Genomic DNA, 10,955 nt, shown 5'->3' with positions numbered 1-10,955 from the left:
TTCTGGGCCTCAATTTCCTTACCTGTAAAATTGGGATTCCATATCCGTTCTTCCTCCCTCTTACACTATGAGTCCCAATGTGGGACAGGGATTGTGTTTGACCTGACTGTCTTGCATCCACCACCTCGCTTAGTATAGTGCTTGGCACATAGTGAGTACTTAACAAATACCTCAATTGTTATTATTAGTGATACTTTTCCCAAGTGATTATTTTCATCCTATAGTTCTGTTTTGGCCATCATGTCATAGTGGGGTAACCTGATGCTTAGCACTTGGCTAATTCATAGTGTTTGAGACCCTAGGATGCAAGTTATACAAGGAAATACCCCACCATTTCTACCTTCAAATTCATCCTAAGAACCCTGATGTAGAAGTAGAAGTGGTATTTATTGACTGCTTACTGCGTGCACAGCACTGGGAGAGAATCCACAGGTGGGAATTTGACATTCATTCATTCATTCAGTCATATTTATTGAGCGCTTACTGTGTGCAGAGCACTGTACTAAGTGCTTGGGAAGTACAAGTTGGCAACATATAGAGATGGTCCCTACCCAACAACGGGCTCACAGTCTAGAAGGGCGAGACAGACAACAAAACAAAATATATTAACAAAATAAAATAAATAGAATAGTAAATATGTACAAGTAAAATAAATAGAGTAATAAATATGTGCAAACATATATACAGGTGCTGTGGGGAGGGGAAGGAGGTAAGGCGGGGGAGGGGAAGGAGAGGGAGAGGAAGGAGGGTGCTCAGTCTGGGAAGGCCTCCTGGAGGAGGTGAGCTCTCAGTAGGGCTTTGAAGGGAGGAAGAGAGCTAGCTTGGCAGATGCGTGGAGGGAGGGCATTCCAGGCCAAGGGGAGGATGTGGGCTGGGGGTCGACGGCAGACAGGCGAGAATGAGGCACAGTGAGGAGGTTAGCGGCCGAGGAGCGGAGAGTGTGGGCTGGGCTGTAGAAGGAAAGAAGGGAGGTGATGGAGAGCCTTGAAGCCGAGAGTGAGGAGTTTTTGCCTGATGCATAGGTTGATTGGTAGTCACTGGAGATTTTTGAGGAGGGGAGTCACATGCCCAGGGCGTTTCTGCACAAAGCTGATCCGGGCAGCAGCGTGAAGTATAGATTGAAGTTTGGAGAAACAGGAGGATGGGAGATCAGAGAGGAGGCTGATGCAGTAATCCAGTCGGGATAGGATGAGAGGTTGAACCAGCAGGGTAGCAGTTTGGATGGAGAAGAAAGGGCGGATCTTGGCGATGTTGCGGAGGTGAGACCGGCAGGTTTTGGTGACGGACTGGATGTCAGGGGTGAACGAGAGAGCGGAGTCGAGGATGACACCAAGGTTGCGGGCTTGTGAGACGGGAAGGATGGTAGTGCCGTCAACAGTGATGGGAAAGTCAGGGAGAGGGCAGGATTTGGGAGGGAAGATAAGGAGTTCAGTCTTGGACATATTGAGTTTTAGATGGCGGGCAGACATCCAGATGGAGATGTCTTGAAGGCAGGAGGAGACGCGAGCCTGAAGGGAGGGAGAGAGAGCAGGGGCAGAGATGTAGATTTGGGTGTCATCAGCATAGAGATGATAGTTGAAGCTGTGGGAGCGAATGAGTTCTCCAAGGGAGTGAGTGTAGATAGAGAACAGAAGGGGACCAAGAACTGACCCTTGAGGAGCCCCTACAGTAAGGGGATGGGAGGGGGAGGAGGAGCCCCCAAAAGAGACTGAGAATGAACGGCCGGAGAGATAAGAGGAGAACCAGGAGAGGACAGAGTCTGTGAAGCCAAGGTTGGATAGCGTGTTGAGGAGAAGGGGGTGGTCCACATGGTCGCTCTCCCTTTGGGGGCTCACAATTTAAGAATATGAGTGCGGGGAGAAGGGGCTGGAGGCAGACACAGCAGGACTGACGAAACTATAAAGCACTGAAACAGCATAAAACTCAAGGACGGGTACACAGAATAAAAGCAAAATCAGTAGAATGCTGTAGCTAGAGGAGCAGAATTTCAGCCTCCTGGTGCTCAGAGTCCAAAGCACATCCTACAGCAGCTACCAGTCTGCCTGAGGTTTTGTGAGGGTTTTTCTCTTTCCCACCGGGGTGGTGAAAGATGGGACAGGATGACGTCTCCTTAATGGTGCCGAGGAGAGCCGGTTCCAGTTATCAGGGAAACAAAATCGCCGCTGTCCAGTGGCCGGGGGCGTAGAGAACTAACATGACAACCGCCTTTATCCCACAGCCCGGTTGTCAGTGGTATCCCAATTGTCAGAGGGCATCTGGGGTATTCCATGCTCTCCCTCCACCCCTGTCCCCCCATGCCTATCCTCCCACCCACTGTTAGACAGGCCCCAGCATCCAGGCAGGCCAGCAATAAGGTCAAGACAAGAAAGAGGACAGAGCTATCACACCTCTGGAAATCAAGTGTCAATTTTGCCTGCTCTCAGGTCAATCAGGAAGCAGCACCAATGATCAAACAGTAGTGGATATTTAGAACAGTGCATGGCATGTAGTAAGTACTCAGTAAATACCATAATAATAATAATCGTGTCTACTCTGGTAGGGCACTCTACTAAGGACTTGAGAGAGTACAATAGAGTTAGTTTACATGATCCCTGCCTTCAAGGAGGTTGCAATCTAGCCCAGGGAGACAGACACTGAAATAAATTGCAGACAGGAATCCATCAGTGATATTTATTGAGTGCTTATTGTGTGCAGAGCACTCTATTAAGCGCTTGGGAGAGAACACTGCAACAGAGATAGTGGACACTTCCCTGCCCACAAGGAGCTTAAAGTCTAGAGGGGGAGACAGGCAACAAAATTCATTACAGATATATATGGAAGTGCTGTGGGGCTGAGGGTGTGGTGAGTATCAAGTTCTTAAAGGGTACAGATCCAAGTACCTAGATGATACTGAAGAGAGGAGTAGACATAAACACTGTACTGAGTTGTGAGTACACTAGAGAAGCTGCATGGCCTAGTGGATAGAGCAGGGGCCTGGGAATCAGAAGGACCTGGGTTCTAATCTCTGCTCCATCACTTGTCTGCTGTGTGTCCTTAGGCAAGACACTTAACTATTCTGAGCCTCAGTTACCTCATCTGTAAAATGGGAATTGAGACTGGGAGCCCCATGTGGGACAGGGACTGTGTCTAACCCGATTTGCTTGTATCCACCCCAGTGCTTAGCACCATAGGCGGCACGTAGTAAACGCTTAACAAATGCCACAATTATTATAAGTCCTTAGATGATGCAGAAGTGGTATTTGAGGGGATATAAAATTGGGAGATTACAAATTTATTGAGAAAGGCCTCCTGGAGGAGCTGTGATTTCAGAAGAGCTTTGAAAATGGGGAGAACTGTGGTCAGGCAACAATGAATGGGGAGGGAGTTCCAGGCAGGGGGAGGGGTGAGCAAAGGTCAGTGGTGGGAGAGACGAGAATGAGACACAGTGAGTAGGTTAGCTTGAGAGGAATGAAGAGTGGGAGCTGGAGTGTAGTGGGTTGAGAGAGCGAATAAGTAGCAGGGAGAGACCTGATTGAGTGCCAATGCTGATGTGTTTCTGTTCATGCACAGAGGAATGGGCGACTGTTGGAGGCTTTTGCGTAGTGGGGAAATGTTTGCAGGATGACATTGAAGGAAACTGATCTGGGCAACAGAGTGAAGGGGAGAGAACACAGGCGGGGAGATCAGTGAGGAGGCCGATGTAGTCATCAAGGTAAAATATGACAAGTGCCTGGACCAGCGTGGTGACCATTTGTATGGAGAGAAAGGTACAGATTTCAGAAATTGTATCAAGGAAGACCTGACAGGATTTAGTGACAGATTAAATATCAGTGTTGAAAGAGAGAGAGGAGTCAAGGATGATGCTGACGTTGCAGACCTGAGAGATGGGAAGATTGGTAGTGGTATCAACTGGGAAAGTAAAGTTAAATGGAGAAGAGGATTTTGGAGGGAAGATGAGTTCAGTTTGGGATATTCCGAGTTTGAGTTGCTGGTGGGCTATCCATATAGAGATGTCCTGGTGGCAGAAATAAATGCAAGACTGCAGAAAAGCAGAGAAGTCAGTGCTTAGAACAGTGCTTGACACATAGTAAGCTTTTATTATAAATAATAATAGTATTTGTTAAGTGCTTACTATATACCAAGCACTGTTCTAAGCACTGGGGTAGATACGAGGTAGAACAGTGCTTTGCACATAGTAAGCGCTTAACAAATACCATCATTAATAATAATGGCATTTATTAAGCGCTTACTATGTGCAAAGCACTGTTCTAAGCACTGAATCATTATTATACAAGGTAATCAGGTTGTCCCACATGGGGCTCACAGTCTTAATCTCCATTTTACAGATGAGGTAACTGAGGCACAGAGAAATTTGGTGACTCGCCCAAAGTCACAGAGCCAACAAGTGGTGGAGCAGGATTAGAACCCATGACCTCTGACTCCCAAGCCCGTGCTCTTTCCACTAAGCCACGCTGCTTAATAAATAAAAGAGAGGATGGGGTTAATGAAATAGATTTGGGAGTCATCTGCAGAAAGGTGAGAGTTGAAGCCATGGAAGCAGATGACCCCCGCCATGTAAGCGAGTGTAAATTAATCAATCAATCAATCAATCGTATTTATTGAGCGCTTACTATGTGCAGAGCACTGTACTAAGCGCTTGGGAAGTACAAATTGGCATCACATAGAGACAGTCCCTACCCAACAGTGGGCTCACAGTCTAAAAGGGGGAGACAGAGAACAGAACCAAACATACCAACAAAATAAAATAAGTAGGATAGAAATGTACAAGTAAAATAAATAAATAAATAGATAAATAGAGTAATAAATATGTACAACCATATATACATATATACAGGTGCTGTGGGGAAGGGAAGGAGGTAAGACGGGAGGATGGAGAGGGGGACGAGGGGGAGAGGAAAGAAGGGGCTCAGTCTGGGAAGGCCTCCTGGAGGAGGTGAGCTCTCAGCAGGGCCTTGAAGGGAGGAAGAGAGCTAGCTTGGCGGATGGGCAGAGGGAGGGCATTCCAGGCCCGGGGGATGACGTGGGCCGGGGGTCGATGGCGGGACAGGCGAGAGCGAGGTACAGTGAGGAGATTAGTGGTGGAGGAGCGGAGGGTGCGGGCTGGGCAGTAGAAGGAGAGAAGGGAGGTGAGGTAGGAGGGGGCGAGGTGATGGAGAGCCTTGAAGCCGAGGGTGAGGAGTTTCTGCTTGATGCGCAGATTAATCGGTAGCCATTGGAGGTTTTTGAGGAGGGGAGTAATATGTCCAGAGCGTTTCTGGACAAAGATAATCCGGGCAGCAGCATGAAGTATGGATTGAAGTGGAGAGAGACACGAGGATGGGAGATCAGAGAGAAGGCTAGTGCAGTAGTCCAGACGGGATAGGATGAGAGCTTGAATGAGCAGGGTAGCGGTTTGGATGGAGAGGAAAGGGCGGATCTTGGCAATGTTGCGGAGCTGAGACCGGCAGGTTTTGGTGACGGCTTGGATGTGAGGGGTGAATGAGAGAGCGGAGTCGAGGATGACACCAAGGTTGCGGGCTTGTGAGACAGGAAGGATGGTAGTGCCGTCAACAGAGATGGGAAAGTCAGGGAGAGGACAAGGTTTGGGAGGGAAGACAAGGAGCTCAGTCTTCGACATGTTGAGCTTTAGGTGGCGGGCGGACATCCAGATGGAGATGTCCTGAAGGCAGGAGGAGATGCAAGCCTGGAGGGAGGGGGAGAGAGCAGGGGCAGAGATGTAGATCTGGGTGTCATCAGCGTAGAGATGATAGTTGAAGCCGTGGGAGCGAATGAGGTCACCAAGGGAGTGAGTGTATATTGAGAACAGAAGGGGACCAAGCACTGAACCTTGGGGAACCCCCACAGTAAGAGGATGGGAGGGGGAGGAGGAGCCTGCAAAAGAGACTGAGAAAGAACGACCGGAGAGATAAGAGGAGAACCAGGAGAGGACGGAGTCTGTGAAGCCAAGGTCAGATAACGTGTTGAGGAGAAGGGGGTGGTCCACAGTGTCAAAGGCAGCTGAGAGGTCGAGGAGGATTAGGACAGAGTATGAGCCGTTGGATTTGGCAAGCAGGAGGTCATTGGTGACCTTTGAGAGCGCAGTTTCCGTGGAATGAAGGGGACGGAAGCCAGACTGGAGGGGGTCGAGGAGAGAAGGGAACCCGAATGGAGCCTAGAGAGTCCTCCACCATCCCTCAATGAGCGACATGTACAAGGAACCAATCAATCATGCTTACTGAGCGCTAACTGTGTGCAGAGCACTGTAATAAGCGCTTGCGAGAATACAACAGGATTGGTAGACACGTTCCCACCCATAATGAGCTTATAGTTTAGAGGGGGAGACAGACATTAATATAAATAAATCAATTATGGATATCTACATAAGTGCTATGAGGCTGAGGGAGGTGTGAATAAAGGCTGCAAATCCTAGTACCGGGGTGATGCAGAAGGGAGTGGGAGAGAAGGAAATGAGGGCTTAGTTGGGGAATGCCTTGTGGAGGAGATATGCTTTTAGTAGCCTTTTAATAAACATGCAACATGGCCTAGTGAAAAGAGCACAGGCCTGCAAGTCAGAAGGACTAGGTTCTAATCTCAGCTCTGCCACTTGTCTGCTGCATAACCTTGGACGAATCACTTGACTTCTCTGTGCCTCAGTTACCTCATCTGTAAAATAGGAATTAAGGCTGTGAGCCCCATGTGGGATATGAACTGTGTCCAACCTGAATAACTTGTATCTTGTCTTGTCTTATGCCGTCGAGTCGTCTCCGACCCATAGCGACGCCATGGATGCGTCTCTCCCAGAACACCCCACCTCCATCTGCAATCGCTCTGGTAATGTATCTTTAGAGTTTTCTTGGTAAAAATATGGAAGTGGTTTACTGTTGCCTCCTTCCGCGCAGTGAAATTGAGTCTCCACCCTCAGCTCTCTCCCATGCCGCTGCTGCGCAGCACAGGTGAGTTTTGACTTGTAGCAGATTGCCTTCCACTCGCTAGCCACTGCCCGAGCTAGGAATGGAATGGATATACCTCTGCTTGACTCTCCCTCCTGTAGTCGAGACTGGTAGAGTAATGAAAACTCTCCAGATGCGACCCTGAGAGAAGCCTTGTGTCTATCCCGGTGCTTAGTACGGTGCCTGACACATAGTAAGTACTTTACAAATAACATAAAAATAAACTCTTAAGGCATTGAAGGTAGGGAGATGATGGTTATGAAGGGGGAAGGAGTTCCAGGCCAGAGGCAGGGAGAACAGCGAGGTAAGGTAAGAGGGGGCACAGTGATTGAGTGCTTTAAAGGTGACGGAAGGAGTTTCAGTTTGATGTACAGGCAACCACTGGAGGTTCTTGAGGAGGGGGAAACATGGACTGAATGGTTTTGTAGAAAAATGATCCAGGCTGCAGAGCGAAGTATGGACTGCAGTAGGAAGAGACAGGAGGCTGGGAGGTCAGCAAGGAGGCTGATAGACTAATTGAGACAGGATAGGATAAATGCTTGGATTAATGTGGTATCGGTTTGGGTGGAAAGGAAAGGACTGAAAGGAATCGATCTACATATGGATATACTGCCTTATTTCCAAGAACCTAATAGTCTCCATTGTCAAGGTAGATTATGCTGATTTGTGACCATAAAATTACTCTCTCATTAGTCTGAAATTGAGACGGTATTGCAGTGACCAATTAGCACCCGGTGGGTGTCCCCTCAGCTTCTTTTTGCTTTTCGCAAATTGCCATACAGTTTGCCTCTGGTAGACATATTATGAGTCAGATTTGGTGGAGGAGGCAGGATTTCAGGATATGTGAACATGGCCATCAATTTCCCTCTCAATTTTCTTTTCTTTCAGCTAAATTCAAGAATTCCAATTACCTGTAATCATCATGGGTCCTATTTTCCAACTCCTTAATTTTTTCATTTTGCTTTCTTTCACACCCCCCCCCCCCCCTTGATTTTCTTCATAGCTCACTCTCAGTTATGAAGCTTAAAACTTGACTCAGTACTTTACTGGGGGGGGGGGGGGTCTTATCATTAAGAGTACAGATGACACAGATAACCCTTTGAACTCCTTCCCTCTGTTGACTGAAAAGAAATGGAAGATATTTCCTCTCGAATCACTTTTCAATCCTTTCCCCGACATTCAGTGCTTATCGTCTTCAAGGGAGATTTCTGAACAAATTCTTCTTTGTCTTCCCCTATGCACTTGAGCCAGGGAGAAAATTGCAAGTTGATACATCAGGAGAAGCTTGGTTTGTAGCCAGACAGGGAGGGCCTGGATCAGCTCTTGATCCTGTTGGGTGATTTGTAATCACCATTTAGAAGTAGTTGGATTAATAACAACAGACTCTTTAATGTCTAGTAAATTAAAGATAAACCTGAAAATGGCACCCTGGTGGAAAGCTTTTGTAATTGCCCTAACTTCCAGGCCGCCGTTTCACTTATTTCAGTCAGACTCGAATAGATTCCTCTCCAGGATGAAGGAAGCCATCAGCAAAAGACCACCCATTACAGTTACTTCACCTAGATGTGCAAAGCATCCCGGACACCCTGGAATGAGAGGGATGCTGGGCTCTTTTTTGTCTTGTGATCAACCCAAAATAAGCAGGCGGAGCCACAAAATGTTGGATGGTTTCCAGAAGGGGGAAAAAAAGGGTAAGAATTTTGGTTTGTTCATTTATTATTATTTTTTTTACTAGGCTCCTATTTTGCTTCTTTTCTCCTGTCTCTTCTCTTCCCTTCCCCTGTCCACCTCTCCCACACCTGTCATAATCCTGAATTGACTGGTTTAGCCAGATTGACTCCTTTCCCCCCCAACGACTCCAAGTGGGAGAATCGGACTCAACCAATTATCTATCTGTGGAGCAGAATTCAGGGACAGCATTCAACTTGTGAATCAGCAAGGAAAATCTACCCAATATTGGGATTCTCAGGTGTGGGCAGGTCCACGACCTCAGACTTCTTCAGGTCCATTGCCAATGCTTAGTGCTGCACTGACTGGAAAGCATCTATCATCATTTACATGTCTTATATTTGTACTTGAAATATATGTACTTGAAGAACATAGTCATAAATGGATAATACCTCCTGGAGGACTGTTCTAAGAACTTGCAGGAATGTTTCTAACCCTTCTGAGGAGAAGGAATTTCCCAGAGGCCTGGAAGCAAATTGTAATACCAGTTTCTTTTGTTGTGTTCTGAGCCAGAGCACTTTTCAGAGACTCACAGACAGACTGTTGATAGAACTACATTCAAGTTTAGACAGGCCCATAGTATAAGGTGGCATTTTCCCAGGGGTTGCCCTTGAAGGGCTCCATTGACTTCAGTTCTGCCAGGACTACATTTTATTTTTCTTTCTAGCTTGGCTTTTCCCCTATTCCCCGTGCCCCCACCCCTCATTCCCACTAAAGAAGGAGCAGGATCGTGGTGCTGCACTTTGGCTCATCATTTTAGGTACGGTGGGGTGGGATGGAGTGGGGGGAAAATATCTTCTCCTGTGCATCGGTGCTGGGAAATGTTCCTGGCGCCAAATGCAGAAAGAAGACCTGGCCTGGGGTTCACTGGGAAGTGGTAGCAGGTGAGTCCAGAGTGCGTACATTGCTCGCCTGTGGAGCTGGTGCTTCTGCATTCATGTTTTGCTGAGTGTTTTGCTATTTTCTGGACCATTTGCAGTCAGGAGGATGATTAGTAGGGCATAAATCCAAATGCCCTAGAGGATCCAGGGGAGGAGGAGGGGACAGTTGAGCAGATTGTTCCCCACTGCAGTGTTTTTCAACTGTTTTTTCTTGTGTTCCAATAGAAGAAGAACACTGATTTTGTGCAACCCCCACAGAAAGGTCTTTGGCACCCTGGCCACATGTACCCCTCCTGTGCCACAGCTAATAATAATAATAATAATAATGATAATAATAATAATAGTGGTATTTGTTAAGCACTTACTCTGTGCCAAGCACTGTTCTAAGTGGTGGGGTAGATACAAGGTAATCAGTTTGTCCCACATGGGGTTCATGGTCTTCATCTCCATTTTACAGATGAGGGAACTGAGGTACAGAGAAGTGAAGTGACTTGCCCAAGGTTACACAGCCAACAAGGGGTAGAGCTGGGATTAGAACCCACGATCCCTGACTCCCAAACCTGGACTCCTTCTGCTGAGTCACGCTGCTTCTAGACTGTGAGCCCGTTGTTGGGTAGGGACTGTATATATTGCCGATTTGTACTTCCCCAGAGCTTAGTACAGTTCTCTGCACGCAGTAAGCTCTCAATAGGACTGAATGAATGAATGAATGCTTCTAGGTATTTAATCCCCATTTTACAGGTGAGGTAACTGAGGCACAGATAAGTTTAGTGACTTGCCGAAAGTCACACAACAGACAAGTGGTGGAGCCGGGATTAGAACCCATGACCTCTGACTCCCAGGCCTGGGCTCTGCCACTAGGCCACACTGCTGCTTGTAACAGTAATAATAGTGATGATGATGGTATTTGTTAAGCACTTACTATGTGCCAAGCACTGTTCTAAGCACCAGGGTAGATACAAGGTAATCAGGTTGTCCCAGGTGGGGCTCACACTTTTAATCCCCATTTTACAGATGAGATAACTGAAGCACAGAGAAGTTAAGTAACATGCCCAAGAGCACACAGCAGACAAGTGGCATAGCTGGGATTAGAACCCACGTCCTCTGACTCCCAAGCCCATGCTCTTACCACTAAGCCACACTGCTTCTCTGCTTCATGCCTCCACAATCTCTTCTCCACTAGACTCCCAGGCCACCCTCATCCATAATGCTTTCCTCTTTCGTCTATTTCCCTAGGAAGGCATCAAGAAGGCCGTGCACTGAAATTGAAGCAGGAAACCATGTTCTTCCAGCTCTCTGCCCGGTTTTCTTTACTCTCTCTGGCTCATCATTTATCCCTGGCACTGCAGCCTCTCTTGACATTTATTCAGCCACATGCCCACCATTCCAGCTGTAGCCCCAATACTACCCTACAGAG

The 10,955-nt window shown here is 47.4% G+C and overlaps 1 non-coding gene across 1 annotated transcript; it reads right to left on the bottom strand.

Moving 5' to 3' along the window:
* Positions 1-6,942: 6,942 nt before the first annotated feature.
* LOC119920207 lies at positions 6,943-7,080 on the bottom strand. Its single transcript, XR_005447966.1, has one exon. It is a non-coding gene; the product is annotated as a small nucleolar RNA SNORA7 (small nucleolar RNA).
* Positions 7,081-10,955: the final 3,875 nt, after the last annotated feature.

The sequence above is a fragment of the Tachyglossus aculeatus genome, chromosome X1 (assembly GCF_015852505.1).
Source record: "Tachyglossus aculeatus isolate mTacAcu1 chromosome X1, mTacAcu1.pri, whole genome shotgun sequence".
Taxonomy (NCBI): Eukaryota; Metazoa; Chordata; class Mammalia; order Monotremata; family Tachyglossidae; genus Tachyglossus; species Tachyglossus aculeatus.
This window is presented reverse-complemented; position numbering and strand designations above follow the sequence as displayed.